The sequence below is a fragment of the Xenopus tropicalis genome, chromosome 8 (genome assembly GCF_000004195.4).
Source record: "Xenopus tropicalis strain Nigerian chromosome 8, UCB_Xtro_10.0, whole genome shotgun sequence".
Taxonomy (NCBI): domain Eukaryota; kingdom Metazoa; phylum Chordata; class Amphibia; order Anura; family Pipidae; genus Xenopus; species Xenopus tropicalis.
The window spans coordinates 129,102,667-129,129,480 of NC_030684.2; the positions used below are offsets into that span (position 1 = coordinate 129,102,667).

General features: G+C 48.6%; 1 protein-coding gene across 3 annotated transcripts in view; it reads left to right on the forward strand.

Moving 5' to 3' along the window:
• The window catches only part of plekho1 (pleckstrin homology domain containing O1), a 58,709-nt gene that overhangs the window by 17,913 nt on the left and 13,982 nt on the right, over window positions 1–26,814 (forward strand). The gene's annotated exons all lie outside the window — the stretch shown is intronic.

Below are 26,814 nucleotides of genomic sequence, written 5' to 3' on the forward strand. Positions count from 1 at the left end.
AGGGGAAATTTTTGTTTATTGAATTCTTGCATCCTAATACAATAAATCTAAATAAATAACAAACAAATAAGCAAAGCAAAAAAATATTTACATACAAAGGATAAACAAAACCAACTTATTCATATAATTCTGCTTCCTCTGTGGGCAACTGCACAAATTTTGATGTACAAAGTTGCACCTGAGATATTCACAAACCTGCTCCATTTTCAGCTTACGATTTTTACCCCAATGAGCGGCTCAGCCTGACTGGGGGCCACTCTACTATAAACAACTATATACACAAAACATGGCTCAGACTCCAGGAAGGCAAAAGATTGGGCTACTCACCTAAAACCGTATGAAGCCCCATCAGAAAAATACATAGAAGGCAAAAATCTAAGGGGGGTGAAAAGTATTAGCCCATCACCAAAGAGACATCAGAATTAGCAAGAGACTCACGGTGGGTCAAACTGAATGCCCCTCCACAGACCCTTCCACCTTGCTTCATCCATCCTTTGTCTCTCCAAAGAGCGTATCTTCCCGAGCTCACCCAGTACCATATCCACCACCACTGGACCGGGGAGGACTTCACGCCTGAGAGAAACCTTGCACCGTGTGTTCCAGGTGTAAAAGCGGACAACAGAGCTGACTAAGAAAAGAGTGCCCAAATCATACCCCCTGTGTCGCTTGAATGCCCCATAGGCCCACTCCTGGTAATTACAACCAGAGAGGCAAGGAATGCCCAAGGCAGCAGAGACTTGTTTGTAAACATCTATGTTAAAGGGGCACTGAAGCAAGAAGTGGTCCATCGTTTCCACTTCCCCAGAGCATTCCTCTCGTGGGCAGTCACGGTCATCAGTGCGTCTGTACTTCAGATTCCCATTAACATAGAGCTTCCCGTGGAAGGAGCGCCAGACGACATCCCTGAGCTTCGGGGGAACCCTTGGGGAATTGACTAAAGAGAGCCCTGATCTCAACACCTCGTCTGGACAGTCTTTCAGGGCCAGTGATGCATGAAAGTAGGAACCCAAGACTCTCCTATCGATGTCCCTTCTTGGAGAAGCCCTGATCTCCCCAACAGACACACACCACCGCCTCATCACCTTCAGACTCACGGCAACATAAGGCGGGAGAGGGGCATGAGGAGCACGCACGCTCTTTACCAAGCCGCCTCTCTTCCAACACTCAAGAAAAGGAAGGGCCCAAACTCTGAAGATCTCCACCCACAAAGGAGGCTTCTCCAAGAGGAGGTTGTTATAGTTGTATTTAATAAAGGTGTTCACGAAGAACACAACGGGGTTCACCATACCGAGACCCCCCTCCTTCCTTTGTAGGTAGGTAATATTCCTTTTGATGAGGTTTGTCTTATTCCCCCATAACAGTTGGAAGAAGAGACCTTTGATCTTAACGTAGAAAGCTTCCGGCAAAAGGCACACATGGCTGAGATACAAAAAGATTGGAATCAGGTAGGTTTTGATAAGATCCACCCTTTCTCTGAGGGTAAATTTCAACCCTTTCCACCGGTTCACCAGAACAGATGCGGTTTCCAACTTGACCTCCCAAATTTGCTTGGCATAATCGCCCTGGCCAAATTCGATACCAAGAATTTTAATTTTGGGCTGGGCCACTGGGAAGACATCCGGAAGATCGAAGGCAGGATCTCCCTTCCCCATCCAGAAAGTTTCACACTTATTCTGATTAATCAAGGACCCAGAGGCCCTTGAGTAGTCCCTTAGCACCCGTGCCACAGTCTCTGCCTCCTCCCCACTAGACACGACTACTGTGACATCGTCTGCATAAGCGGAGACCTTCAGGGCCCTCCCGGGAGACAGAGGAACCCCTGCTAATGCATCGCACTCTATCCGCCTTATGAGGGGATCAATGGCAAATACATAAAGCAAAGGGCTCAAAGGACAGCCCTGTCGGACCCCAGAAGAAACCCCAAAGCTCTCCCCGGACCAACCATTCACAAGTGGGAAACTCTCGGCCCCTTTATACAAAATCTTTAGCCAATTAACAAATTTACCCGGAAGACCGTACCTGTCAAGGAGCAACCAGAGATACTCGTGGTTTACCCTATCGAAAGCCTTTGACTGATCCAAAGTCAGCAGATACTTACCCCACTCGCAGATCCTGCACCGCTCTAGGACCTCCCGGATGCCAAGGACAGCGGAAAAGGTGCTGCGGCCCTTCACTGTGCAGTGCTGAGAGGGGGAAAGAAGCCTTTCTGCAAAAGGAAAAAGGCGGTTGAACATGACCTTTGCCAGAATCTTTCGGTCTGTATTGAGAAGAGCGATGGGGCGCCAGTTCTCAACCTTAGACTGGTCCAAACCCTTGGTGAGGAGAATAAGAGCTGAGTGTCTCATAGAGGGAGGGAGTAGGCCCTCTTCCAGGGTGCTATTGAATACCTCTGTGAGACGAGGGGCCAGGACATCAACAAACTGTTTATAAAATTCGGCTGTTAAACCGTCAGGCCCTGGAGACTTTTTGAGGCCTAAGCCATCAATTGCCTTCCTGACCTCCTCAACTCCAATCTCACACTCCAATTCATCAAAAGAAATATTCTCATCTTGCAGAATAGGGGTCTCTTCCAGAAAGGAAGACATACTGGCCCGGGAGAGCCCCTGCCCCTTCAGGAGTTCAGCATAGTAGTTCTTAACAACTCTGAGAATACCAGGGACCGAAGTCTCTAGCACCCCAGCCTCGCTTTGCAAGCCGTGTATGGACTTGCGGGAAAACACTTCCCGGCAGTTTTGGTAAGGGTCGGGCGAGTGGTGCTTCCCGTAGTCCCTCTCCAAAACCAGGGAAGAGTACCTGTCATACTGATACTCCTTCATGAGGGCACGGACCCTGGCAACTTCCCCACCTTGGGCCCCATCAGACACCAGTCTGTCTAACTTTCTCCTGAGAGATTGGTAGGCACGATCTTTATCAATTTGTATCTTGTTTGCTAGGCCTCGAAAGAGTCCTGCTGCCCTCTTTTTGACCATCTCCCACCACTCCGCCTTAGTGTTGCACAGATCTAATAAGGATTCCTGAGCCTGAAAGAACTCCCTGAAGGACTGATTTACACACTCCTCCCCCAGGAGGGCCGAATTCAGGCGCCAAAGACCCCTTCCCCTCTGAGGGGACTCTGAAACATTCAAGGACACACTCACCATACAGTGATCGGAGAACTCCACGGCTGTCACCTCAGGAGGAGACACTATGAAGTCCTGTTTAACAAAAAACCTGTCTATCCTACTTCTACATGTTCCTCTATAAAAAGTGAAACCCGTGCGGTCAGGGAAGTGGCGAATGTGCACATCCTCTAGGCCGGCCTGACTAACTATGCTATTCAGGTAAATGCTATCGTAGCCCAGCCGACCTGCGGCACCTCCCCTATCCATAGGCCTAGTCACGGTGTTAAAGTCACCGCCAAAAATTATCGGCCGGGCTGTAAAAAGAAAGGGCTTAATCCTGCTAAACAGGTCCCTCCTCGCCTTTAGGGTCTGAGGACCGTACACATTAATAAGGCGAAGATTCTGCCCATTCAGCAGGACGTCTAAGACCATACATCTGCCCATCTCTACCTCAATCACCCGTTTGACTGTTACCTTACTGGTCTTAAAAAGGACCGCCACTCCGCTGTACATCTCGGCCGCAAGAGACCAGTAAGAAGGACCGTGCACCCATTCCTTCTTGGCCCTATGGAGCACCTGAAGATTGCATAATCTGGTCTCTTGCAAAAATAAAATGTCTGCCTCAACTCGGGAGAGAAAAAAAAAGGCCGTGTCTCTTGCACCTACAGACTTAACGCTCGCGACATTAATGGTCACGACGCGTATCGGAGGGGGAACAGCCATTTACAGGGTGATTAAGATGAGGAGGTTTCCACCCTCCTTTTTACCTTCCTATCATCATCAGAGCATTCCCTCTTTGCCGAGAGACCAGATGGAAGCTTTTCAGCTTCAGCCGGACTTATGTCCTCAAATTCCGAAGAGGAAGAGTTGGCGTTATCAGACCGTGCCAGCTCCCTGTTTAGCTCCTCCTCCTCCAACTCTGCCCTCTCCCCCCAAGATAAAGGAGCAAATCTATTTACGGATAAAGGAAAGGGATCAGCCCCCTCCTTTGCATGGGCACCCTCTGCCCTTTCCTCTTTCTTCCTGTGATTCCCCCCACTCGAGTTGGTAGCCTTTTGCTTGGCCAAGGTGGCTTTCTGGGGTTCGCCTACTTTGACCCAATCCCCCAATGTGTTGTTAGCCGCACTAGGCCGCTCAGAAGGGGGGGTCTCCTGAACTACCCTTTGGGACATTAGTGACCGTCCACTAGGTTGCCCTCTCCCTCTGCCCCTACCCCGTGTTGCCCTAACGGATGTGGAGGACTGCGGGGCCTGGGAAGACTGCGTGGCCCGGGAAGACTGCAGGGCCCGGGAAGACTGTGGGGCCTGGGAAGACTGCAGGGCCCGGGAAGACTGTGGGGCCTGGGAAGGCTGGGGGCCCTGGGGAGGCTGGGGGCCCTGGGGAGGCTGAGATGAATTATGGGGGATGAACGGGTCAGGATCAGGCACAGGCTGAGCTTCCCCAACCACCTGACCCTGTGTGGCCTCGGACTCCAGCACCCCCATTTCCTTGCGGTATTCCTCCTCAATGCTTTGCCACGACATAGGACAGGAACCATACGCATGGCCGAGCTCTCCGCACAAGTTGCACCGGATACTTTTGGGACAGTGCTTTGCCACATGACCTACCCCAAGGCACATGGCGCATTTCAGTACATCGCAACTAATACTGAAATGCCTGGTGGAGCCGCACTTCCAACATTCCCTGGGCTGCCCGGGATAAAAGCAGCAGACTAAATCCCGGCCAATGTATGCGGAGCTGGGGATGTGCTGGGTGACATTGCCTACTGTGCGTAGGCGCACCTTAGCCTGCCAGCCCCCCGTCCATATCCCCCTGTACCCAAAGTCCCTCTCCAGCTCCCCTATCACATCCCCATACCTCCTCAGCCAGATCTTAAGGTCTGCGGGGGGGATGGACTCGTTCTCTATGAGAATTGTGACCTTGCAGACCCCAGGCCTAGACACGGGCACTGCCCGAAACCCCTCCCACATCCCTGTGGCATCCCTAAACTTTTCCCAGAACTCGTCTAGCTCCTGGGGCCTCATGAAGCTGATGGTATAATCTTTAAACACTTTGTTATGCACAAAACAATAAATATCATTTGCAGTGAAGCCCATATCACAGATCTTATCAACGACAATATTTCCTTCAGGCAAGGGACCCTCCCCCTCCCACTGCAACCGCACCACATTCCTGCGCCTCCCCGAGTCTGCGGGGTAGATCCTCCCACGTCGGGGGTAATTCCCCACTGCAGGTTTGTCACTCACACGCGCCCCACTCACTGCCACCTTCGCCACATTCACACTGCCAGGCCCTTTAGCCTTGCCACGGACAATATTAGCAAAGCTTTGGCCACTCACTCCCGCCACCTCATTCGCTGCACTCACACCCGCCGCTGTGGCATTAACTGCACCAGTTGGGTCATTCACCCCTGCACCCACAGCTCTTGTACCTGCACCCACAGCACTTGTACCTGCACCCACAGCACTCGTACCTGCACCCACAGGTCTCGTACCTGCACCCACAGCACTCGTACCTGCACCCACAGCACTTGTATCTGCACCCACATTCACCTCTTGCACAACAGCATTTGACCCTTGCACAGTTGGACCCGAGCCCCCCAACACTTTCCCCCCAGACACATTTACACCCACAGAATTCACATTCCCAGTGCACTCACCAGCCTCAGGCAGTCGCTCACCGATCCCCTCACTGCAGTCACGCCCACACACACTTGCACCATTGGAAATGGCAGCAGTTGGAATTGCTGAACTACAAGAGTCCGCTGCAGAGTCTTTTGCAGCCGCCTTCTTCCTGCCAGATTTAGGAGCAGGCTTGGTCTCCTTCTTCTTGTTTCCCTTTCGCTGTTCCTCCTGCTGCTCAGCGACTGCAGCTTTGCCTTCATGGTTCCGCTCCGAGTTGTTCCCATCACAACTGGCTTTTTCCTGGTCTGGGAGAGACACAGTAGTGGATGTAATGGCCTCTGGTTGCTGTGAGATGTCACCCTCAGGGCCCGCTTGTTGTTCTGCACCGATGTTTGCAGCAGTGTGGCAAACTGACTCCCTTTCAGCCATTTTCTGCGCCGGCTGCCCTGCATTCCTCCCAGATGGCAGATTCTCACTTTTCCCTGCTGCAGCCACATTGGCATTTGCTTTTTGTGCCCAACTGGCCAACGCAGCAGGGGCTGACTGCACCCCAACATCCTCAGCTGACTGAGGGGCAGCCTGGGACATAGGCTGATTTTGGGGTGAGGGCAGGACAGGGAAATCAGATTCTGTGTAGACAAAGCTACTTACTTCCAGCTGCTGTTTCTTTTCCTTTGCTTTCACCTTTTCCTTGGGGTCAATATCATCAATTTCTTCCAAAGAAAAGACCATTTTTTGCGGCCTCAGGGAGCAAGGAGACTCCACCTGCCTGATCTCCCTTAGGAGGCCCGGTGTACCTGAGGGGGTACCAGTGGGGGTACCAGTAGGAGTGCCAGTGGGTGTTCCTTGGCACTTTGGAGCTGGCCGGTTTGGCTGGAGGGCCCCAGAGCTTTCAGGCTCCTCATCGCTGGACACCTCAGTAATGGCTCTGCTTCTCAGCGATGCCCTGTATTTTTCCTCCTGGCGCCTCTGCTCCATCTCGCGGAACCGCTCGGCATTATCAAACGATTCCTTTACCGCACCAATTCCCTTGCCAAGGAAGTCCAGCTCCCGCTCCAGAGTGCGCTGTTTGTCGCACAGGGCAGCAATCTCTACCTTCTTGCGGGGCCGGGCCAGGCTGTAGGCCTTAGCGCACTCATACCTCTTGGTTTTTATTAGAGATTTCAGAGCCGCAAGCTCAGCCCTTTTCTCCTTAAACTTCAGAATTCCTTTAGCCAGATTTTCCTGGAATCCCGGTTCATGCGGCAGCATATCAGGGTTAAACCCCGCAACTTGCACTGGGGACTCCGCTTGGGGCCCCTCAGAAACTCCTCCTTCTGCAGAAGCACCCCGAGGCCTAGGTGACTCAGATGAGGCCTGGGGCTTTCCTGGATCAGCATCCTTGGGCGCACCACACCCTCCAGGGCTGCAATTGCTCATGATTGAGCTCAACGAGCACCACACAACCTGCGATCAGCACCCAGCAGCACACACGGTCAGGTGAGCACTAGTGGGCGGTTCCTGCTGAATTGTGCTTAGTACAGGGGAATCGCTATGCTGCCATAGTTTTATGGTATCTCTCTGTACAGGCTATGAGCAAACTTAAGGGGCTGTTCCTGCTGAATTGTGCTTAGTGCAGGGGAATCCCTATGCTGCCATAGTTTTATGGTATCTTTCTGTACAGGCTATGAGCAAACTTAGGGGGCTGTTCCTGCTGAATTGTGCTTAGTACAGGGGAATCCCTATGCTGCCATAGTTTTATGGTATCTTTCTGTACAGGCTATGAGCAAACTTAGGGGGCTGTTCCTGCTGAATTGTGCTTAGTACAGGGGAATCCCTATGCTGCCATAGTTTTATGGTATCTTTCTGTACAGGCTATGAGCAAACGTAGGGGTTCCTGTAGAATTCTGCAGTGCAGGGAGATACCCATGGTTGCACAGAGTTATGCTGATCTGTCTATGAGCAAAATGATGGGGTATTTAATGCTGAATTGTGCGATTAGCTCCCTCCTCCCTGGAGTTCAGCTGTTCCCGCCGTCTGTCTGATGCTGAAGCTGTGTGCTCCTCTCTCACAAGCGGACGCCATGTCCGTGTCTCAGTCATTACCCAGCTCTCTGGAGGCGCATCTGCCGCCCCTTACGCCGCTCTTTGCTGGTGGTTCTGCGCAGCCTTCCCTGTGAATGAGTCGCCATCATTTTCATGGGTCTGTCAGAGCTAATGCAGTGCAATGGCTTCTCCTATAGGCTGTGGGCTGTACCCAGGAAACCAATGGCAGTAGCTGATGCAGATGGGTGTTTATACCCAAGTATACATTAGGCACACTCTGGTAGCTTTGCTTCCTGTCAGCTGACCGTAATACTGTTTCAGCCAGTTGCAGTTACATGTTCCAAGACCTTTGGCTACAATTCTTCTGCAACCTGGTCACTGGCTATTCATGTGTTTTGCCCAATTACACACACTTAATTTGTTTGGCTTTTGGCCTCGGCCTACTTTACCAGCCCTTTGGGTGAGTCCAGAGTCAGAATGGCCTGCCAGAATATCTGAGTCGGCCCCAGATGTGATGGGACACCTGTACGTTTTCCCACTGGCGATTCACATTACTGCTTGTGGTAACACTATGTCACCCTTAGCAGCACCCATAGTGACCTATTAAAGAATCTCGCCAAACTGGAATATATATATCAGTAAATATTGCCCTTTTACATCCTTTCCCTTGAGCCGCCATTTAGTGATGGGCTGTGTGCTCCCTCAGAGATCAGCTGACAGGAAGTGATGCAGCTCTAACTGTAACAGGAAGTAGTGTGGGAGCAAAAGGCAGAACTCTGCCCATTCATTGGCTGATGGGACCTAGCATGTATGTGTGCCTTGGCTTGTTTGTGTGCACTGTGAATCCTATGATCCCAGGGGCGGCCCTTAATTCTTAAAATGGCAATTTTCTATTTAGGATTACCCAATAGCACATACTACTAAATAAGAATATATTTATGAAAATGGTTTATTAAGATGAAGCAGGGTTTTACATGCAAGCTGTTTATGTGAAATATTTTTATAGAGACCGTGTTTCGGGGTATAGTTTTCCTTTAATTAACTGCTTTGAAGGAATCCTCACCACCAAAAGCTTCCCAGTGATTACAGCTCCAGCCTAGAGCTTCTCAGTTCCTGCGCCACGGGGGTCGGCACTTGGGGAATACGTGGGTGGGGAGCCAGTAGGAGCGAGATCTAGAGAGGGTTATGGGAAAGCGCAGCAATATCCCCTTACGTGCCGCCCGCCTCGTAGTCCTGTGGAACAGCTGCAAAAACAGCCTTGATATGTTTTTGTATTCCATCACGCAGGCTACTAATTAAAGCAGAAACCGTGCTATTTATCAGCTGCGTGTTCCTTTCAGCTGGAAATACCATTATAATTAATATTACTGCAGCTTGAGCAAACGAATATGTCAATAAATGTACAGCAGCGTCGCTAAATTCATATTTAAACAAACAAAATAGTGCCTAAAGCTGTAAAAGCTCAATTCAGCGGGGTATCACCCCCAAATGTGCATCTGGGCCCTTTAAACGTAACCCCTGGTGGCTGTCATTGTGCCATGTCACAAGGGTGGGCAAACTTTTTGGCTCAGGGGCCACATTGACTTACAGACAGGCCAGGCCGGCCAGCGTTATGCCCAGGGCTGCCATCAGAAATAATGGGCCCTCTCAGCTTCCCCCCAGTATTCCACCCAGCATCCTACAGCTCCACTCCCCAGAATCCTGCAGCTCCCCACCCCAGCACCCTTCAGCTCCCCCCCAGCATCCTCCAGCTGCACTCCCCAGCATCCTTCAGTTCCCACCCAGCATCCTCCAACTGCACTCCCCAGCATCCTCCAGCTCCCACCCAGCATCCTCCAGCTCCCTCCCAGCATCCTCCAGCTCCCTCCCAGCATCCTCCAGCTCCACTCCCCAGCATCCTCCAGCTCCACTCCCCAGCATCCTCCAGCTCCACTCCCCAGCATCCTGCAGCTCCCCCCAGGATCCTCCAGCTCCCCCTCAACATCCTCCCACCAGCATCTTCCCTCCAGCTTCCGACAGCATCCTTCATCTTCCCCCCCAGCGACCTGCGGCTCCCTCCTCCATGGACCTCCTGCTTCCTCAGTCCTTCGGCTGATTCTGTCCCCCGGCTCCCCGCTGCAGCCTTTTATACGGTTGCACCACGTGTGTGCTGATGTCACGTGCACGCATGGGGCACAACCAATTAGGGCCCATAATTCTTTTAAGGGGGCTGGAGTCGACGGCCGGATTAAAAAGGCCAACAGGCCGAATGTGGCCACGGGTCGTAGTTTGCCCACCCCAGGTTTAACCTTAACCCTACACTATTATTTTACAAGAGCTTTATTCCAGGTCCTATGATCCTGTTGCCTTCAGATAACTGTGTGTTGGGGGGATATCTAGTACCATATTAATGGCGCTATCTTAAATTGGTTGTTCACCTTTGATTTAACTTTTAGTATGATGTAGAGAGTAATATTCTGGGACAATTACTCTTCATTTTGTATTATTTGTGTTTTTTTTAATGATTTCACTTGTTTTTAATGCTTTTTACTCCAATTTGGAGTTTTAGCAGTTGTCTGGTTGCTAGGGTTCAAGTTACCTTAGCAACCAGGGAGTAGTTTGAGTAAGAGACTGATATATTTATAGGAGAGGACCTGAATAGAAAAATAAGTAATAAAAAGTAACAATAACATTAACATTGTATCTCAGAGCAATAGGTTTTTGGCTGCCGGGGGCCAGTGACCCTATTGGAATGCTGAAAAGTGTCAGAAGCACACAATTAAAAAAAACTATAAAAAATAAAGACCAATTGAAATGTTGCTTATACATGGGCATTCTATAACATAGTAAAAGTTAAAGCAAGCCTCTTCTCCTCCCTAGTGGTGTATGCACTATACAGTCTATGCATATCCACCAACTGGGTAGGAGTGGGGTTATCCCCTATGGTAGGGGGTTTATTTTCTCTGTAGGCTGTGGGCTGGCTCTACAAGTAGACCCCATTCTGCACTTTCCACATCCACTAGGCTTATTGCTTTTAATTTGGGTGCCCGAAGTGCAATTGCTCAAACACCAACCAAAGCAAGCACTCCAATCGGCACTCAAGTGTTTTCCCATTCTTTTGACTTTCAAATAGATACATATTACACATAGTTCCTACTGTGAAAATAGTGCTGGCATGTGGAACATTCTCAAGTGCCTCTTGAAACTGCCACCCTAGGAACAGGCCCTTGGGTGCCTGTATAGATAATATGGCCCCGGTGATATCTCCATAGAAAGTGGGCAGTCGTAATTGTCACATGACTGAAAGGGTGGCGTAGCGAGGATTCCGATATAGAAAGGCAATGACTAACCAGTCAACGTCTGTCTGCGGCCAAAACAGTGCTGTCTACTTGAATGCTAATGGGCCAGGCAAGGCCTCCAAGTGGGTATTTATGTCTTACAATCCAACGTGCCATAGCTTTAGTATCATGCACTATCCAATTCATATTATAGTACATATAAATGGAAAGCAGAGGATTAAAAGGAGACAGTCTGGCAAGACTCACTACATTTATTGGAGATAAGCGGAAGTGGTTAGCCTTGGGTATTGCCTATTGCATAGCTTACCATTTCCCTTTTCCACTAAGGCTTCACATAACTTATCATAGTCAGCGTCTGGGGCTCAGCCACTAAAAGTATCAGTACTACATTTAGAATTAATCTCTAATGGGCTCTGTAATATAAATGTTTTTATATTGTCTATATAAAGATATTGGAATCCAATGGTTCAGTCTTAGAAATAAGAAGAAGAGAAGACTTGAGAATGGTCATTGGTAGTATCTAGCACTGCCACAGATGAGATGCAAGTAACAAGTAGTCTGAGGCTACCAAGTAGTTTGAGGCTACCAAGCAGCCATCACTGGTCCAGTATGGAATAAATAAAGGCAGGGTATAGTCATATCTGAAAAGGACAGAACAGTCACTTGTTGATGCCCAAGGATTCGGGGTTTAACTGTTTCCTGGACCAAATTAGCTCTCCCAAGATGTACTATCTCCATATTGAGGTCCCTATGGGCTTCACTACACCTGTTGTATTGGTATCAGCCTCGAGCACACCCACGGCCATGTTGTTAATAGGCAGCCTGTGATATTGGACATCGGAGATGGAGCAAGTACTGCCACTAGAGATGATGTACAAGCCTGCAACATGATATTTACCTAGGGAAGTTGTAAAGTAAAAGGGCTAGAAGAGAGTATTCAGTTACTTTTGCTGAGAGAAGGATGGAGAGAGGGGTGAGTGATACATTCGATGAGTAAAGCCATGTAAGGGCAATATCAGGTAGATAGGATACCTACACCATGAAAGGCATAAACTCTAATATATATAATTATACTACAGCAAAGTAGTACAGGTATGGGACCCGTTATCCAGAATGCTTGGGACCTGGAGTTTTCTGGATAAGGGATCTTTCTGTAATTCAGATCACCTTAAGTCTGCTAAAAAAAAATATTTAAACAGTAAATTATTTAAACAGTTTCAAACCCAATAGGATTGTTCTGCCCCCAATAAGGGGTAATTATATCTTAGTTGGGATCAAGTACAGATACTGTTTTATTATTACAGAGAAAAGGGAATCATTTAACCATTAAATAAACCCAATAGGGCTGTTCTGCCCCCAATAAGGGGTAATTATATCTTAGTTGGGATCAAGTACAGGTACTGTTTTATTATTACAGAGAAAAGGGAATCATTTAACCATTAAATAAACCCAATAGGGCTGTTCTGCCCCCAATAAGGGGTAATTATATCTTAGTTGGGATCAAGTACAGGTACTGTTTTATTATTACAGAGAAAAGGGAATCATTTAACCATGAAATAAACCCAATAGGGCTGTTCTGCCCCCAATAAGGGGTAATTATATCTTAGTTGGGATCAAGTACAGGTAATGTTTTATTATTACAGAGAAAAGGGAATCATTTTTACAAATGTGAATTATTTGATTAAAACAGAGTCTATGGGAGATACTTTCCGTAATGCGGAACTTTCTGGATAATGGGTTTTCAGATAAGGGTCTGATACCTGTATGCCCCTATTTTAAAATATACAGTCCCATGACCTGTATAAAAACACCCAGTCTGTGACCTTGTGCCTTTATTTGTTCATTAAACTCCTCAGTGACTTCTAATATCCTTGTAATTTACATTATTCCATAGATAGATACTCTTTCTATATGTCTGTCTATCTATCTATCATCTATCTATCTATCTATCTATCTATATCTATCTATTATCTATCTATCTATCTATCTATCATCTATCTATCAGCTGTCTGTCTGTCTGTCTATCTATCTATCTATCTATCTATCTATCTATCTATCTATGAATCTATTATCCCATTGCGAGTGCAGACAGACTGAGATGTTGGAGGGGGTTAATGTTTACAAGGACCCCTGCTGTCAGTGTGCAGCTATAGATAGTTCCTGTACAGAGAAGGCAGTTGATTGCTTTTTAGCTATGACCCAGTTAACGACTGGATGTCAGTCTCCAGCCTTGATGTGGGATAAGCACAGAGGGACATCTAATTGACTCTTCCCAACGCAGTGAGACACCTTGCCAGGCTTTGCCCCAAGATATCTTGCTCCTGTAATAACAAAGCTTCCACTAGAATTATCCTAAAGCAGATATGGCTGGATAATGTACTGATGGACTAATTTGATTACAACTGATCAAAGACCAAAGAGCTTACAGTCAACACCAAGATGAAAGGTTGAATTCACAAACAGCCTGTTCCCATTCTCCCTGTATCATCAAAGCCAAGTGACATCCATATATTTTCTGTTTAATATTTCACGACCCCCGTCTCCAAATTAGAAGCATAATGATGAGTTGACCCCAGGAGACCTGGGCCACCGCCGATCCGCTGGAGACACTCCCCCAACCCAATTCCTTAAGTCCTTAATGAGTTATTCCTGCATTAAATACATCCCATAAACATTATTTATGAGGCTGTGACTCACGCGCGGGTCAGGAGAAATAGCCTCTAGTACAGGGCCTCATTAACCTAACGGTTAAATCAATTTTTTTAAATGAAGGATTCGTACCGGGGAGATGGAGACAACCTTATTAAGCACTGGGATATTTATTGCCCACCAATGGCAGCGATATTGCAGCGTGACTTTTTTATTATTGGACCTGGCTCACATTGATGAGATATTTGGGAAATGCCGGCTGTTCGTGGCAGATATCCTTGTTGGTTTGATTGACGTGTCTGTGTATTGGGATCATTTAGATTGCAAGCTCCACTGGGGCCAAATTTGTATAAAAATGGCCTTTTCCCTGGGTGTAATAAATGTTTGGGCCGGGAAAGGTTTCTATTCCCTTTAATACACACCAGAGTGTGACTGCGGAGGCCTTTATTGGCACAGTGCATTGCCTCTTTGCATATTTCCATTCACATGCTCTATACAAACGCACCGGGAGCCACGTGGAAATGGAGTTGGTTAAACATTTGCCCAACTATAATCCTTCTTCTTCCTTTACATGCACCTTAATGAATAGCTGGCTGTGTGCACAGCTTATTACCTCCCTATTGTATATTAAAATATACACACAGTCCAACTGTAAGTATGGGAATTGTGATCACGTAATTTCTCTGTAACAGCTCTTGAGAAGTGAAGTGTGGATCTAATACCCATGGGTTTACTTTTGGGCTGAGATCACACCTGGTGCTGGCCAGGAGTGGGTAGGGTTGCCATCTGGCCAGTATCTCAATAGCCTAGCCCCAATTCCCCTATAACCCCCCCCCCCCAACAGCTCTGTAACCCTGCCTACTCAGTCTCCATCTGGTCCGCCCCCTCTACATCACAATTCTATCCCTCCTGACCTCATCCCCTCCACTTATGTCATCATCCAGCCCCCTCTACTGGCCGGTATTGCCAAGCCCTGGTGGTGGGCAGGGCCGGAACTAGGGGAAGGCAGAAGAGGCACCTGCCTAGGGCGCAACAGTGAGGGGGCACCAGGCAGATACCTCTGTGCCAACCCCTAGTCCGGGATCTCTTACCGGCAACTGTGTGCCTTGCACCCTACGCTCCCCCCTGTACATCACCCCTGTGTGTGTGTGAGTTTGTTCGTTCACGCGTGGGAGGAGGGATGCGGTGTGGGCGAGGTGGCCAGTCAGATCGTCTAGGGCACCCGTCCGACTTGGCCCACCTCTGGTGGTGGGCCTAAAAGTGGCCATACCAGGACAGATATAAGCTGCCGATTTAAATCTTTTAGACAATTTTGGCAGTGTATCTGGTCATGTATGGAGTCCCCCATGGCCTCTCCAACCAAAATCTGGCCAAAAACCAGACAGCTGTCGATCAGGCAGGTTTGATTTTTTAAGTCAGATCGGGGACCACATCGGCTCACTGATAGGGTCCTCGCACCAAGCACTTCTATCTCCGTCATTGTAATTCAATGTGCCAAATCGAATTAGCCAGATGTAGCCCACCTTAGATGGGCATATCAGAGGAAGATTTGCTTGTTGGCAATCTTGCGAGTCTTTCCAAGACCCTCCACACTTCTGACACCACCCTGTATCACAGCCCTTCCAATGATCTTGTTCATGCCCCAACCTCTTCTGGTAAAGCATCTGCAATTCACCACCCATATATGATGTCACCAGAGGGGTTGGGCCAGATGTTATCAATCTTGGGTGCAGTTTAGGTTCAGGCACTGGTCAAAGATTTTCCCATATCGATGGAAATCCCTGGTACTTTTTGGCCATGTCCTGTTCCACCCCAACCACAACCCATTCTGCACCCTGCTAGGGTGACTCCTGGAAATGTGGACAGGTCTGTGTTTCCACCACAAAATGTCGCAGAGACCACCCCACAATAAAGCAGAGATAGTAACATTGATCTCCATTTTCATAAACCCCTGTTTTTCTTACAACCCGCAACTGCCCCTCACTCATTCTCCAGCTATGAGATGCCAAACACTGACAGTTACATCTGCACTGATTTCCTTTAGAGCGTGCCATTTCCATTATTAGTGAAAACAACATTTTGTTTCTATCATCAGCCTACAGTACTGCTGGTGAGTGCGGAGCAGCCCATCTGCTGCTAAACGTCAATTCCCAGGTCATTAGAGGATGCTGGGAGCTGTTAGCTAGAGCATGGCAATATCGCCTGTAATACTGATCTTTATTGCTGAAAAAGGGCAAGTCTTGTGTCTCAGGTTCAGTACTAATTGTATCCTGTACTACAGTCTAGCGTCCTTTATTCTGCATTGGGAGTATCGTTTATCTGTGTATATTTGTTAGTTCTTATGAAAGGGAGAAGCCACGATTATGCCGAGGAGTTGATCACTTTCATAGACTCTACTGAAACAGTGACCTCTATTGGCCAAAACAATGGAACCTTTTCAATGAAGACATGGCAGCACCATGCAATAAAGGACCCATATCTGTTTTGTAAATCCATAACTGGTCCAAATAAGGTCCGTTTAAAGGCTCTGTCTCATAGCAACCTGCCTTAAGATGAGCAGTATGCTTATCCCTGTAAGTGGCAGTACGTCTACAGCGGGGATTTTGCGCTCCGAGTGATGAATAATAGAAATAATAAAGCCTGAATGTGATCCCACCCAGGTTTGGAGCTTGAGGTCATGAGCAGGCGTATGGTATCTGACGTTCTTCCTCGTTGGATTAATTCCAGACGCTGACTCCTGACTCACACAGATGGTTCCCCTCCATAGATTGTTTGATCAGTTGTTCCCAAAGCCTTACGCATCCTATAGGGGAAATATTTCCATCCTGTTTCCATGGGATGGACAAGTTGTAGGGTCTCTGGTATGTAACGGCCGGGGGGCACAATGAGAACACGTCAGTTACACCGCTCATAAACAATAGCCCCAATTTCCTAACATTCAGTGAAAGGGATAGGCTTGTTACCCAGTGAGCACACAATGTGTTAGTGCTGCTTGGCCAAAGGCACCAGCAGAGTTAACCTAGAGCTGGTTCATTCCAATGGTGCTTTTTTGGTGCATGGGGCTTTATAAAAGGGGCACAATTAACAGAAAGAGCGTCAGAAATGGACTGTTTACATTTCTACAGGATTCTGGACCCAACAGGGGACCTTGGTAGTCAAAACTGCCCAGTCTGCCTATTCTTAATGGTATGTAATGACAAGCACCCAGTTTGATGCACACAGAAAGTTGACCAGTGCCAGACTGGCCTACAGGGTCGGACTGGGGGGCCCCACCAGGGCTCCCGCTCCAACGGCCCTGCAGGTGCCCGCGCCCATAGCCCCCTCGCAGGGCCCCCCACCCAATGTCCACCCCCGAGCACGTAAAATTAACGCGTCAGGGCAGGAGCGGTCGGGCAGGGGGAGCGCCACAAGGGTCGGGTCTGGGCCGCTGGGGCCCACTAGAGCCGGGTTCCACCGGGATTTTTCCCGGTGTCCCTGCGGCCCAGTCCGACCCTGCTGGCCTATAGCATGGCCTTACCCCAAAGAGGAGAAGTGGGAGAAATAATAGATAATAGTGTGTAAGGAGAAGCAAATTAAAGGTAAGTGAGAGTGAAGAAAGACTGAAAAACCATTTGGAGAGTGGTACTTCAGTCTAAGGCTTCTTGATGGGCCCCTGGCAGTCACTGTAGGTGACAGTCAGACCTCCACTCAGAATCCACTTTTTTCTTTTAAGCAGTTTGTTGTTACCACTTTGTGTGTCGGCCAGGGCAGTAGACATTACATACCATTAGAAGTGGTGAAGTTAACAAAGACATTTTGTCCCTTTGCCCTAATCAGGTAGTCTTTCCTACAGCGAAAATATGCCCAAAACTGCCCATGCCATTCGCCTCTTACTATAATGTAAGTCAGTTATTGGCCCAGAAATGGCTAAAAAATGCTCAATTAGGGTGGGTTTCTGGGTGTTTGTGCACTGGCAGAGTGCCCAGCTTGTCAGCATTCCCAACACACAGGTGTGGTCTTTCCAGCTAGAACTTCTTGGGTAGATTATCTGCCAATAGCTTCTGCGGCAAAATCATCCAACATAGTACATTTCCCATTCAGGTGCAGTTTTGAACTATATAGCTCCATGGAAACTGGATATAATTAGTAACAATTAACTGGCCAGCACTTGTTCATAATTCATAAGAAAATAATCAGAAACACTTTGTGAGAAAGGAAGTTTAGGGACGATCTACTCGTGTTGACCGACTGCTGGGCAGATTCTTATACAGTATGGCCACACACAGGGACAGGCAAATTGTATATGATCTGCTCTGATCAAGCCGCTGGCTGGTTACTGACAGAATACATTTTTGTCTGTTTGCAAATGAACCCCGGAGTCTTCCATTCCTCCACCTTGGGTCCAACTGAAACTCCCTCATTGATTCTCTCTTGGGTATTGTGTGCAGGGGACGTTCTGAGATTGCTCCCTGTGATAGGATGAGGCTTGTTTATGTTTATGTAGCTAAATGAAAGCCAAACGAATCATCCCTTATGATTATGATTACAATGGCCTGTAATGAGAGAGGAACCTGCTCCTCTCTTGGGTAAATCAAGTGACACATTCATGGAATATCCAAGTCCCGATACTTAAACCTTGACTTCTCTTCTTCTTTGTAAGACCTGGTTCTTCTAAGCCCTAACTTGTTCTCTCAGTGCCCCCCTGTTTCTGCCCCCCCAGCACTGATTATTCCTGCCTCTCCCCTGATCCCCTCCTTAAGCTCTGCACCCCCTATTGTTACCACTGTTAAATGGATTTGTGTTCAAACACCACCTGAATGTGTCTTTCCTACGTGAACTACCCCTGATTCATAGTCTGTTTGTTATACTGTGTTTTTAGGAATTGTCCACTGCCATAACCAGGTGATGGGGGAAGCCATCACATACACTACCACATTTGATTGGTTCCTTCTCCCTACACACTCCACCCAGCATCCATACATAGTTACATAGTTACATAGGGTTGAAAAAAGACCAGAGTCCATCAAGATCAACCCTTCCAAGTAAACCCAGCACCCACAAACCTATACTTACCTATCTATACTATCACATACATAAACTATATATACAACCACTAGTACTAACTGTAGATATTAGTATCACAATAGCCTTGGATATTCTGATTGTTCAAGACCTCATCCAGGCCCCTCTTATAGGCATTAACAGAATCTGCCATTACAGCATCTCTAGGAAGGGCATTCCCCAACCTCACTGCCCTCACCGTGAGGAACCCCCTACGCTGCTTCAAATGGAAGCTCCGTTCCTCTAATCTAAAGGGGTGACCTCTGGTGCGTTGATTGTTTTTATGGGAAAAAAGAACATCCCCCAACTGCCTATAATCCCCTCTAATGTACTTGTACAGAGTAATCATGTCCCCTCGCAAGCGCCTCTTTTCCAGAGAAAACAACCCCAACCCTGACAGTCTAACCTCATAGTTTAACCCTTCCATCCCCTTTACCAGTTTAGTTGCAGTCTCTGCACTCTCTCCAGCTCATTAATATCCTTCTTAAGGACTGGAGCCCCAAACTGCCCCCCATACTCACGGTGAGGCCTTACCAAATTATGTTTCATCCCTTGAGTCAATCCAATCATATTTACCAAATGCTTTGGTACAGCTCATCCTTAAACATTAGTGAAGTATTTTCGTATCTCGTATCTGCTCATTATGGAGCCAACATCAAAGTGTTTGCCATAACGGAGCTTCCTTTAGTTTCCTGTTGTTCATCTTGTATTTAAAACCCCAGACCTAGATACCAAGTATAATAAATTGTCATAAAAAATGTATGATTTGGGAGACCGATACTTCCTCTCCGGATACTTAGATGATGGCCACATAGGCATAATGTGTTGTTAAAAAAACCAACATCTAATGTTGAAGCGACTCCCCTAGCAGTGCCCTGGAGAGGTTATAGGAACCCTTTAATTGACCCAGGGGAGCTCACTATTTCTGTGTGTCTGTGACAGCCAGACGCTCTGTCCTTGGGGGTAACATTATGTGAGCCATCTGCATGTCTTAACCCTTCCTCTGAATTTACGGTTTGCTTGTGCTCGGAGCGCCATGCCCCACAGCTGCTCGTATACACACTCAGTAATCTTCCCTTCTGAAGTTATATTTAGGAGCGGTTAGAACTGCAGCTCTTGGATAAGTGTCTCTTTTGGCTCAATGAAAGCTACTTGGCTTTGGGCAATGGCTCGGAGGCTGAAATAGGGATGCATGAATATATACAAGATATAGAGAATGATTACCAACCCATACCAGTCCCTGCTCCAGAGGGGCATCTGGTAAACTCTTCAGGACCTCCTTGGGGTTCCAACCTTTGATCAGGGCCCCTCTTATTTCATAATAAGGCTACAGATATAGGAAAACATAGGTACGTTAGCTGTAGTTCCACGTAGGGCAGCAAATACCTGTGTAGCCTAAATGTCACCCTAAGTGACCTTCAGGCTAGGCTTCTCGGTGTATCTAGAAGAGCAAACAGGCATTCTCCACACATTTCACATTTACTTGCCTTCAGACTGAGATCCCCCAACACATCACTTGAGGTTTCCCAAGGGGAATCAGTTGTGCACCCAAGTGTGCAGGGGTGACGCAAGTGCACACAACCAATTGCAGAGCAGAGAGCAGTACTCACCCACTATTCTATGTACACATATAGAAAAATAGAATAACATTGCTGCCTATCTAGTATATGTAGAGTGCAACCCAGGCGGCCTTCTAAACTGGAAAGTAGAAGGAGTGGAACATTCTCATGCAGATTTTTCCAAGCTGTGAGATGCCTTAATTCGGCTAATTACATCAATGTGTTTTGTGTACAGAATTTGTGTGTTTGTGTAGCTGTGCAGGGAGAGATGGGAGAGACAGGGGGGGGGGTGCAAAGAAGAAAGAGACCAAAGCTGTGGAAGGAGAGATGAGAGACACAGGGCCCATGGGGGGCAATAGAGAGAGAAACATGAGATGGAGAGGGAGAGTGTAGCATGAACTGGGGGGGGGGGGGGGGGGGGGGTGCAGATACTGGAGAAATAAAGATGTGGATAATGACACACCCATCATGTCCAGCCTATTAAAGTATTTTTGGGCCAAAATCCACCTATACCAGCAGTGACAGGCAGTTGCCACTGATGGACAAAAATGCCCTTCTACCCTGTTTGACCCTCCACCCCCCCTACCACTCACACAGGCCCCGTCCTAAACCCACACGAATGTTCTAAACCAGCGATGTGCAGATCAACTTTGAGCAGGTATGGTTTTGCTTGATGGGCACCAGATGTGTTGTGAGCAGTCAACCCTCCTGTGCGGCTTTGTGTTATAAGACCAGGTATGGAGGATTTGGGCAGCCTCTTGAGGAGTGTTTGCTGTGGTTAGGGGCCTTTAAGGGGGCTCTTATTCAAACAGGGTAGAGAAGAGTTTATTTATGCTTTAAACTCAGTGACGCAGCACAGGCTAATGCCTCAACTGGAGGTTGGGGAAACACCAAAAACTGCCCAAGAAAGAGAAATGCTGGAGAAGACAAACACTTTGGAGTGGGAAAGGAGAGACAGCTTGAAAGAGTAGAAGAGGAAAGGGAAAAGAATAGAGGAGAAAGAAACTAGGTAGGTAGAGACATGAGTTTTGGTGGGAGAGAGATACAGGAACTGGGAAAGGAAACAGATGAGAGGGATTCGAGTTGGGAAGGAAGAGAGAGAGACAGCAGCAAAGAGAGAGAGAGGGGAGGGACAGGAGTGGGGACATGCCTATCAAGCTGGCCATTCTTGAACAGATATTGTTGTTAGAAACAAGATTTCAGGATGAGGGTATCCAAAGAGCAACTAGACCAGATATCTTAGTACCGTGGGTAGCACTTGTTTTGGCAGCTGGACATGATTGAACATTTCGATTGGTTTGACTTAAACATCTGCTCGTACATAGTCAGTCTGACAGTGATGATTGTGCCAAAGCATGGCGTTCCCAACTGATGTCTGCAGGATCATGGCCACTTAGCCAACCAGTCTTTCCTACAAATGATCATGTTCCCAATGTTGAAGTTAAACATGGAGATATATCATTTTGATAAAGTTTTGGAGCAAACTTTGCATAGAATAGTTTCCCAAGCCCACCTTGTGTGTTATTGGCCACCCCCATGTGAAAGTGTCAGGGGGGGAATTAAGTAAGGGAAAGGGGGCAGGGAGAGGTTGGCCTATGGATCAGCAGGGATCTAAAGAATTCAGATTAAATCCCAAGAAAAACATCTAGGGATTGGGCTTCAGCTGACGTAACCAGTTTATTAACAGTGTGTTGAAGAAGGGCTTTATTTCATTTATTTACATGGGAAAGTGTGCAACAATGTGAGGAAAAAGCAATCTTAGGGTTAAAAGTGCAATATTCTGTGTGTTTGCCACTTGGGTGGCCCTGCTGTGGGGCAACGTTGCAAGGTTTGCAGCAGATCTAGTCACATGGGGACCTGTAAATGCTGATTGGTTGCAATTTTTTCTTACATTATCCCACTAGAGTCTAATAGGAGCAGCCATTGGCATCACTGTGATACCCTCGGTGCCCCAGATCAGAGTGGGGTGTAGCTGTGCCAGGATGCACTATGTGCCAGGAGGGTTTGCTCTTATAATCAGGCTATGGGAGAAGCTGTGACTGCTGATGAGCTGGTTAATAGCCATTGATCCTCATTCTGTTGCCTCTCACTAGTAGCTATGCCCTCAGGCATCAGGATGAGTTTTAGGGCATGGCACGGAGAGCATATGGGTCAAATTAATCCTATAAATTATTTATTTGTGCAATTAAAAATTGCACATACCCATTAGCATGTTTGAGTTATCTGTAGGGAAGCAAGCTGCCCTGGGTAGGAAATTCTCAATAGACATCAGGGCAACAGCGCCCCTAGTGGTCAAAAATGGATGGTGCTGCTACACAGGCAAATGCTTTCTTACATACAGTACGTGCAAATTGGAACCTCACACAGGAATAGGAGATTTGCACCCGAAAGCTTGCATAACCTACACAGCTGACAGTCAGCCAGTCTGAACTTGTGATAATGACACTTGTGTTTCCCCCTCTTGTTCCTTTCCTCTTTTTAAGATTGAAAATAGTTTCCTTTGGTTCTGAGAGTAAGAAATATAGAGAAGTGGGCATCCCACAAGCGCCCAGCAAGTCATGCTCTCTGCCACACATAACCACCTTCCTTTTTTCTTTCTGCCATCTGAAGGCCCCATAGTGCTGAATAGACTGTTGCATAACCTCCGTGGCACATGTAGTGAGGAGCAGCAGTGCAGAGATTGCAAAGGGTGGGCTGGTAAAAACGATGCTTCATACCAATGTTAGAAGAATTATAATGGAGATAGGTACAGGGGCAGGTCCAGGCCAACTTCCTAGGTACAGGGGCAGGTCCAGGCCAACTTTCTAGGTACAGGGGCAGGTCCAGGCCAACTTCCTAGGTACAGGGGCAGGTCCAGGCCAACTTCTTAGGTACAGGGGCAGGTCCAGGCCAACTTCCTAGGTACAGTGGCAGGTCCAGGCCAACTTCCTAGGTACAAGGGCAGGTCCAGGCCAACTTCCTAGGTACAGTGGCAGGTCCAGGCCAACTTCCTAGGTACAAGGGCAGGTCCAGGCCAACTTCCTAGGTACAGGGGCAGGTCCAGGCCAACTTCCTAGGTACAGGGGCAGGTCCAGGCCAACTTCCTAGGTACAAGGGCATGTCCAGGCCAACTTCCTAGTTACAGGGGCAGGTCCAGGCCAACTTCCTAGGTACAGGGGCAGGTCCAGGCCTACTTCCTAGGTACAGGGGCAGGTCCAGGGCTACTTCCTAGGTACAGGGGCAGGTCCAGGCCAACTTCCTAGGTACAGGGGCAGGTCCAGGCCAACTTCCTAGGTACAGGGGCAGGTCCAGGCCAACTTCCTAGGTACAGGGGCAGGTCCAGGCCAACTTCCTAGGTACAGGGGCAGGTCCAGGCCTACTTTCTAGGTACAGGGGCAGGTCCAGGCCAACTTCCTAGGTACAGGGGCAGGTCCAGGCCAACTTCTTAGGTACAGGGGCAGGTCCAGGCCAACTTCCTAGGTACAAGGGCAGGTCCAGGCCAACTTCCTAGGTACAGTGGCAGGTCCAGGCCAACTTCCTAGGTACAAGGGCAGGTCCAGGCCAACTTCCTAGGTACAGGGGCAGGTCCAGGCCAACTTCCTAGGTACAGGGGCAGGTCCAGGCCAACTTCCTAGGTACAGGGGCAGGTCCAGGCCAACTTCCTAGGTACAAGGGCATGTCCAGGCCAACTTCCTAGTTACAGGGGCAGGTCCAGGCCAACTTCTTAGGTACAGGGGCAGGTCCAGGCCAACTTCCTAGGTACAGGGGCAGGTCCAGGCCTACTTCCTAGGTACAGGGGCAGGTCCAGGGCTACTTCCTAGGTACAGGGGCAGGTCCAGGCCAACTTCTTAGGTACAGGGGCAGGTCCAGGCCAACTTCTTAGGTACAGGGGCAGGTCCAGGCCAACTTCCTAGGTACAAGGGCATGTCCAGGCCAACTTCCTAGGTACAAGGGCATGTCCAGGCCAACTTCCTAGTTACAGGGGCAGGTCCAGGCCAACTTCCTAGGTACAGGGGCAGGTCCAGGCCTACTTCCTAGGTACAGGGGCAGGTCCAGGGCTACTTCCTAGGTACAGGGGCAGGTCCAGGCCAACTTCCTAGGTACAGGGGCAGGTCCAGGCCTACTTCCTAGGTACAGAGGCAGGTCCAGGGCTACTTCCTAGGTACAGGGGCAGGTCCAGGCCTACTTCCTAGGTACAGGGGCAGGTCCAGGGCTACTTCCTAGGTACAGGGGCAGGTCCAGGCCAACTTCCTAGGTACAGGGGCAGGTCCAGGCCTACTTCCTAGGTACAGAGGCAGGTCCAGGGCTACTTCCTAGGTACAGGGGCAGGTCCAGGCCTACTTCCTAGGTACAGGGGCAGGTCCAGGCCAACTTCCTAGGTACAGGGGCAGGTCCAGGCCTACTTCCTAGGTACAGGGGCAGGTCCAGGGCTACTTCCTAGGTACAGGGGCAGGTCCAGGCCAACTTCTTAGGTACAGGGGCAGGTCCAGGCCAACTTCTTAGGTACAGGGGCAGGTCCAGGCCAACTTCTTAGGTACAGGGGCAGGTCCAGGCCAACTTCTTAGGTACAGGGGCAGGTCCAGGCCAACCTCCTAGGTACAGGTCCAGGCCAACTTCCTAGGTACAGGGGCAGGTCCAGCCAACTTCCTAGGTACAGGGGCAGGTCCAGGCCAACTTCCTAGTTACAGGGGCAGGTCCAGCCAACTTCCTAGGTACAGGGGCAGGTCCAGGCCAACTAAGGAAAAGGAGCCACACAACTTCCAAGCACCTCTGCCTCCCTGGTTACCATGGAAGTGGAGAGCCCTACCTTTATCATACTAAGAGGGTTGGTGTGGGTTCCTTTTCAACCTCAGACTATATCAGACCTGTACTGAGAAGGACATTGGTGCATATTGGGCTTCCCTGCCACCCACACTCATAGGCCCCTCTAGGGGCCTCACCAACCTCCCTCTCTCTCTCTGCTTGTGATTTACTATGTCCATTCTCAGATCTCTGTACTAGAGCTGGTGAATAGGGTCCAGGAATGGAGATTGTCGTCACTTAGTGGGTCTGCTCCCAGCTAGTTATGCTAGTGGAGAAGGGACAGGTTCGGGGAGGGAAGATCCTGACCGTCACATAACTGGGAGCAACTCTGTACACATCAATATTATATAGTTACATAGGTTTGAAAAAAGACCATCAAGTTCAACCCTTCCAAGTAAACCCAGCACCCACACCCTATACTTACTTATGCTTTTCTTTTTATTTCTCTTAATACTTTGTAAGGCATAGAAGTAGTATGGTAGCTCCAGTTTGTATCTGTAAATCCTGCTTTTAGGGATGCACCCAATCCACTTTTTCAGAAAGGATTTGGCCGAATACCAAACTGAATCCTAATTAGCATTTGCTAATTAGGGTTTGGAATGGTTAAATGTTCAACTTCCGTGGTCATGTGGCAAAACGTCACGTGATTTTTAGGATTTGGATTCAGTTCGGCCAGGACCGTGGATTGGCCGAATCTGAATCCTGACGAAAAATGCAGAATCTTGGCCGAATGCCGAACGGAATCCTGGATTTGGTGCATCCCTACTTTTTATACAGCATAAAACATTAGGCTTAAGATTTCTATAGGAATGAAGTGAAAGGCAGGGTAGGACTGGGCCGCCGGGACACGGGGAAAAATCCTGGTGGGCCCCGGCCCTAGTGGGCCCCGACGGCCCAGTCCGACCCTTGCCGGCACTCCCCCTCCCGACCGCTCCTCCCCTGACGCGTTAAATTTATGCGTGCACAGGGAGGACGTCAGGTGGGGGCTCTGCAGGGGGGGTTTAGGGGGGCCCCTGGGGGGGGTCAGGGGACACGGCCGGTGGGGGCACCCGCAGGGCCCCTTGGGCGGGAGCCCCGGTGGGCCCTGCACCCCCCAGTCCGACCCTGGTGAAAGGAGACCACCCATATGGTTTATAGAAACAGGATCACAGGCACCAAAGCAATGGATTCTATTTAAGAACATACGGCAGTGACGTGCAGGGCAGCAGTTCCGCTCTTACTGGAAATGGCGCTGCTGTACTTCCCAAGGAGGCACATACAGCAGCCTTTCCTCCTCCCCGGGATGCACAGACACTGCCCAGCCACCCCAGCTGAATCAGCTTCCTGCCTGGGCCACGGATCAGCCAGAAATAGAAGGAGATCATCCTATAATAAACTTTAGGATATGACTAGCGCTTTGGCAGGCGTGATCTATTGTTTTGGGCTCCGTAAATCGAAATGGAAGGTATTGGTGTGACTTACCCTTTAAAAGCATTAGTTGTGATTTAATGGCTTGCAGGCTGGTGCTAAGTGAGAGTCGTGACTTGGCACCGTTCTGCCATCCCATTCATAGACTTCTTCCTCTGCTAGTTGTAGTTTAAGGGCATCTTCACATAAAAACTCATGAGTCAGAACCAGAGAACAGAAAAGGATAACAAAAGGTGAAAGAGGTGTTGTATACTAGGAGTCTAATTATCTGCCTTGCAAGGTCCAAACATGGAGGAGCTTCAGTCTCCCTGTTTAGCTCAAGAAATAAACAAAATAAGTTAAACCAATAG